Source organism: Perognathus longimembris, chromosome 2 (assembly GCF_023159225.1).
Source record: "Perognathus longimembris pacificus isolate PPM17 chromosome 2, ASM2315922v1, whole genome shotgun sequence".
In the NCBI taxonomy this organism is placed as follows: Eukaryota; Metazoa; Chordata; class Mammalia; order Rodentia; family Heteromyidae; genus Perognathus; species Perognathus longimembris.
Genome location: NC_063162.1, coordinates 76189091 through 76195126, shown reverse-complemented (window position 1 = coordinate 76195126; position 6036 = coordinate 76189091). Strand labels below are relative to the sequence as shown.

The 6036-nt window shown below is 45.8% G+C and overlaps 1 long non-coding RNA gene across 1 annotated transcript; it reads right to left on the bottom strand.

Annotated features, from left to right (window-relative positions):
• Positions 1–881: 881 nt before the first annotated feature.
• On the bottom strand, positions 882–5251 carry LOC125345759. Its single transcript, XR_007209787.1, has 3 exons — positions 4941–5251; positions 3031–3177; positions 882–1164 (listed from the first exon to the last, which is right to left on the bottom strand). It is a non-coding gene; the product is annotated as an uncharacterized LOC125345759 (long non-coding RNA).
• Between the last annotated feature and the right edge of the window lie 785 nt (positions 5252–6036).

Here is a 6036-nt window from a genome sequence, read left to right as displayed (position 1 = left end):
ATAAAGATGTGGGGGTACTTTTAAGGAGATAAAGGAACTTAAAAAGGGGAAAGACAGCATGAAAGAAGAATCTGATTGAGAGGCAGGTTTTGAGGATCATTGTCCTGGAGTGGCATCTATACAGAGGTCATCAGGATTTCCCCCAGTGGAGATGCAGGAATGAAGGATAAAAAGGAACTTTCAACAGGAGTAGTGAAGATCTAAAAACATGGATAGAGTCAGGAAGTTTAGAAAGTAAGGGGCTTCTAACAATTCCCCAAGAGTGCAACAGTTACACTGAGCAAGCCACGCTTGGGCTATACACCTCTTGGTCACCCAGTTTGTATTCTGGTAAGGCACATTACAGTAGGTAGTCTAGGGCTTTCAGTTTACATCAGTCAAGCCTAACTGCTTCTAGTTTTTGAGAAACAAGCAACAGGAGTCATTATTGGATGCTGTGTGTGTTTTTTACAATGACAACTTAAAAGCTAACAGGGGAGGGAAGATGGAATAGGAGCACACTTCATTTCAGAGTTCAGATGAGGCATCTCCCCTTAGAACAACTCAGAAGAATTACATTGGTTTCTGAATTCCAAAACCACAAAGAAAACTTTGGTTTGATGTCTAAGTGGGCTAGACAGAGTGTATGAGACCCCTCATGACTTACCAAGAGGACAATAGCACAAACCATTTTGGGGTCTTAAGTCCTAAGGTCAAGAATGTACCCAGAAACATATTCTCCCCACAATGATAAAGATTTACGACATTTTGGAGATGTTAATCCCAACAACTGGAGCAGTTAGCAGTGAGAAAGGTGGCTCTCTACTTACAGCATCTAAAATGTTAAGTTTAGGGGCATCAGCAGTTACTTGGCTATGAAAGAATTCATGAAGAGTCACAGAGCAAAGCAAAGGAAGTAAACGTTTATTCACTTTTTTCAAGAGAAGCAAGAAAACCAAAACACCTTGGGCAACATGAGCCTGTATAGCTATTGCAGAAAGTGTTATCGCTGTCTTTTAAAGGTGAGCCTTGTAGAAGGTAGGTGGGGGCTGGCACGGGCATTTCTAGGGTATGTATCTTGATCAGACCTGCATGCTCACCAGGCATTGGTTCCCATGGAAACATGTAAAAGTTCCTGGATACTGGATTTTTTTCAGCAAGGAGCAAAGGTATTTGTTTCAGGTTCTGAAAAAGATAACCAAGTTAGACAGGAACCTGCTCCAGGAAGAGAATGAGAGAGATGGGATGGGAAAAGGGAGGAGAGAGAAGGGAAGAGATAGAGAGAGAAAGAGGGATAGAGAGGGAGAGACAGAGGAAGAGGAAGAAAGAGGAGAGAGACAAAGAGAAACAAAGAAAAAGAAAAAAACATCTCCAAGGTATCATTATCTGTGGCAGAAGACAAAAGACAAAATAAATCAGAAATCAGTATAGGACACAGAAGCTTTCACAAAGATATCATCACAGCTCTCCTAGTCAGTCTCCTCCAAGCAAGGGCATTGCCACACTCATCTCTGATGCCTGTGCCTACTTCCCATCCTCCTGTGTTATCACCTATTTTTTTTTTTTTTGCCAGTCATGGGGCTTGAACTCAGGGCCTGAGCACTGTCCCTGGCTTCTTTTACTCAAGGGTAGCACTCTGCCACTTGAGCCACAGTGCCACTTCTGGCTTTTTCTACATATGTGGTGCTGAGGAATGGAACCCGGGTCTTCATGTATACGAGGCAAGAACTAGGCCATATTGCCAGCCCCCATTATCTCTTTTGTATATTCTCTACTCTGTGGTTAGTCAGACTTAGTTAGAAATTAAGTAAAACTAAGTAGGTTTCATGTGAACCTAAGAATCATGAGTGGGAAAGACCATTTCTATTAAAAATGTAAAATAGATGAACATTAATGAATCTTTGGAAAGATTGGTAAACACAAGCCAATTGAAAAACAACAGCTAATATAGGAGGTTTCCATGTGTTGACTAGAAATACTGGTGAATTTCTTAATTTTTAAAATGATATAGATTACTCCAGAAGGATTATCAAATTGTCTTTCCACTTAATGGGCTGCTTTCTCTCTCTTTCTCTCTCTCTCTTTGTGTATGTTGAATAAATGAATATATTGGAATAATTGGATCTAATATTGATGGATAAAAGGGAAGGTTTAGCAAATGGAAGAGGTTTGTATTGTTCTCTTCAATGCCTTAGTTCTGCAATATTAGGTAAGTGTAAGAAAATCTCAGCTCAAAATGACAGTAATTCAACATTTTGACACCTCCCTAATAATGGCCAAAGTTTACAGTAAACCTTGTCACCCCCCAAAAATAAACAACTCCACTGTAAATTCAAGTAATTTTGTATTTAGGACAATATTAACAGAAGACATTAGGTGAAAAAATTACAAAAATGATTTTACTTGGTCTCTATGAGAAAGGAAGTGGGGAGAGGAAATATTCAAAGTAGGCTCTTTAGTCTTTGTGTTATCTCTACTTGGAGAAACCATTCACATTCAATACTATTTCTTTTTTTTTTTTTCCAGTCCTGGGGCTTGAACACAGGGCCTGGGCACTGTCCCTGAGTTTCTTTTGCTCAAGGCTAGCACTCTACCACTTGAGCCACAGGGCCACTTCTAGTTTTTCTGTTTATGTAGTACTAAGGAATCAAGCCTAGAGCTTTATGCATTCTAGGCAGGCACTCTACCACTAAGCCACATTCCCCTGATCCTGCCCATACTAATTCTTATCAGAATCACACTGATAAGACCTGTTACACAATTTAAAGATGTAGCAGTTATAGACTTAAATAGAAAGCAATGTACTGCCAAATGCTGAATAGATACAGTTATGAGTAAGATGCTGCTGGTGACCAGCTTCACAGGGACCTGGAGACATATTAAAAATGGTCCCCTGAGGCTGTGCTTTGCCTCAGAAAACAAACATGTTGTAAGCATTAGTTAGCCACATAGTACGGATGAAGAAAGTGGAATTCAAAGAGGTTAATCCAGAGTTATTACTCCTAGTGTGTAAAAGCAGAAGGAGCTTGTTTGCCAAATGAAGGTACTTACTTGGTTAGCCGAAAGGCTGCATTGTGACCCAGAGCACCTAAGGCTCTTTCAATGAGTACAGGATCCTCAGTTGACTTAAGCAGGTAAAGGAGGTTTTTAAGTGGCTCAGCACTTAGGACATCGTTTTAGGAAGCATTGGTTAAGTCTCTGCATAAGAGAATTAAAAACAACAACAATCATTGGAAATCATTGAGTTAATTTTTTTCTACTTTTTTGTTATTTAGGGGGCATGAACTCTGGACCTGGGCATTGTCTTTCAGCTCAAGGCTAGCACTCTAGCACTTGAGCCAAAGTGCCATTCTGGTTTTCTGGTGGTTAGATGGAGATAAGAGTCTCACAGACTTTTCTGTCTTGGCTGACTTTGAACATGATCCTCAGATCTCAGCCTCTTGTGTAGCTAGAATTATAGGCGTGGCCTGGACCTATTTCTAATTTGTTTTTATTATCATCAATTTAATCCAAGTCAGCATTAGAAGACACCTAGGTCTGGGCCATCTCCCCAGTTACTTGTACAGAAATATCTCTAACTCACATATTTTATGTTTTTTGCCTCAGAGAAAGGCAAAAAAATTAAGTTTTGTAAGGACAGTGTGTGTGTGTGTGTGTGTGTGTCAGTACTGGGGCTTGAACCTAGGGCCTGGGCCAAGTTCTTTAAGTGTTTTCACTCAAGCTACCACTTGAGCCACAGCTCCAGTTCTGGCTTTTTGCTAGTTAATTGGAAATAAGAACTTGGGTTGCCTGAACTTGGGTTGCCTTCTAATAGCAATTCTCAGATCTCAGCCTCTTGAGTAGCTAGGGTTACAAGCATAAGTTCAGCTAAATTCACATTAAAATTGCAAACTTGTAATGATACATATTTTTATCCTTTGACAGAAATGTAATTTTTAAAAAAGTCAGTTTTATAATCCAAGAATGAATGTCATTCTCAAGGGCTTGGAAGCCATCTCTCAAATGTAAAGCTAAAGACCCAGGCTCAGATCTGTGGGATCTTAGCCTAGGTACCTGCTTCCATGGTTTAACTATGTGCTTAGAAAGCTCTCTTATCTTTCCTCTGGACAAAGGCAATTTAACATAAATGCCCCAATGGCCAGTGAATTTGAGGTAAGCAATCAATAACAAAAGGCACTGCCAAGTTCTCTCATGTAAAGCCAGTTTACCATTGAGTTACATCTGCCAGGGTACACAGAAGTGAGAATTTTGTTTTGGACATCCATTACCTGTGATGCTGGAGGCAACATGGCTTAATGCTTACCCACTCTGTAATAAAATTGTTTGGTTCTTTACATATCTTTCCCTTTGTGGAAGGTAGGTTTCTGGTTGGCTGATTTCATTTTTACCTATTTTTCTAAGCTTCCTGACAATCTGACTGGAAACATTCTCTCTCTCTCTGTCTCTCTCTCTGTCTCCTCTCTCTCTCCCTTCCTCCTCCCCTTCCCTCCTCCTCCCCCTCCCCCCACCTCCGAGGCGGGGTAAACTGCAGGCAGAACTGCCCCCGTGGAACCCCTTCACCGCGCAGGCACACGCAGAATCTCATCCTGGCTCCAGCCCTCACCCCGACCACCCCGACCACCCCTCAGTCCGCGGCATCCCTTAGGCAGCACAAAGGCCCACAGCAAGCTTTAAAGCAGAAGGCCATCAGCAGGTCTTTGAGAAGAAACGCAGTCCTCCGCTTTGACGCAGGAAGCAGACAGAAGAGTTTGGGGCGATCTTTTTGATGCCAGGAGGAGGCTCAGGGCCGCACACTCGCTCAGGGGGCGATCGCCCTCTCCACCGGGGCTCCCGCCCTCCTCCCGCTCGGCCGCTGATTTCACTGCGAGTACAGAGGAGCCACCGGGCCCCGCCCTGGCCCGGGAGGGCTCTGTTTCCGTCCCCGTCCACCTTCCGGGCAGCCCCCCGCACCACCACCTCACCTGCAGACCGCGAGGAGCGCAGCCGACGCCCCCGGCAGCCTCGCTGCAGGCCCCGCGTCAGCCAGTAGGTGCAGTAGCAGGCGCCGGCGCCGGCGCCGGCGCCGAGCACCAGGCCCGCCGCCACTCAGCTCGCGTCCCGCACGCAGCCCATGCTGCTGCCCGCCGAGGCGTGGAGGGGACCAGGATGGGGCGGAGACCGGGGTGCGGCGCAGAACATGGGTGCAGGAGGAACAGAGGCGCGCAGGGTCAGGCCTCGAGGGGGACGCCAAAGGATGTTAGGGGCCAAAGCTAATGTCTCCCGCATGCGCAGGTTCAGCCCGCCCACTAGGCCCGCCCAGTAGCTTCCTACGCGAAGATCTGACTGCGCAGCCTCTGGATGCCCCGCCCCATCTCACGCCCTCAGCCACGCCCTCGCCGCTGCTCACGTGGCTCCCAGTGGCCCACCTACGGTTGCAAGGCAACGCCTGCAAGCGGACAGTCTTCCTGTGGCCCGGGGAGTGCTGTCAGTAGCAAAGTACAGATATATGCTCAGTCCGGCCTCTGCCCATGATGACTTCGCTACGCTTCCCCAGGCTCAGGAAGTACTTTAAGGACAACGGCATTCCTTGAGCTACGAGGTACTGGAGTCTCGTGGGTCGAGAGTGGGGAGGTAGAAGGGCAGGATACTAAGAAGGAAGAGAGGAGGAGAGAAGAGCAAGAGGCAAGGCTAAGTCGGATCTAGGTGACCCCGCGAGTGTGGGCCTGATGGTGGCTGAAATGAGACTCCAACTTTGAAGGTTTGGCTAAGAGGAGAAAGAAGTTACAGAGGACCTGAAGAGGGAGGAGAACAAGAGTGTAGTATGGTAAAGAGTGTTAGCTATGGGGGCTGGGGATATGGCCTAGTGGCAAGAGTGCTTGCTTGTCTTGTATACATGAAGCCCTGGGTTCAATTCCCCAGCACCACGTATACAGAAAACGGCTAGAAGTGGCGCTGTGGCTCAAGTGGCAGAGTGCTAGCCTTGAGCAAAAAGAAGCCAGAGACAGTACTCAGCCTGAGTCCAAGCCCCAGAACTGGCAAAAAAAAAAAAAAAAGAGTGTTAGCTAGGTGCTGTTGCTT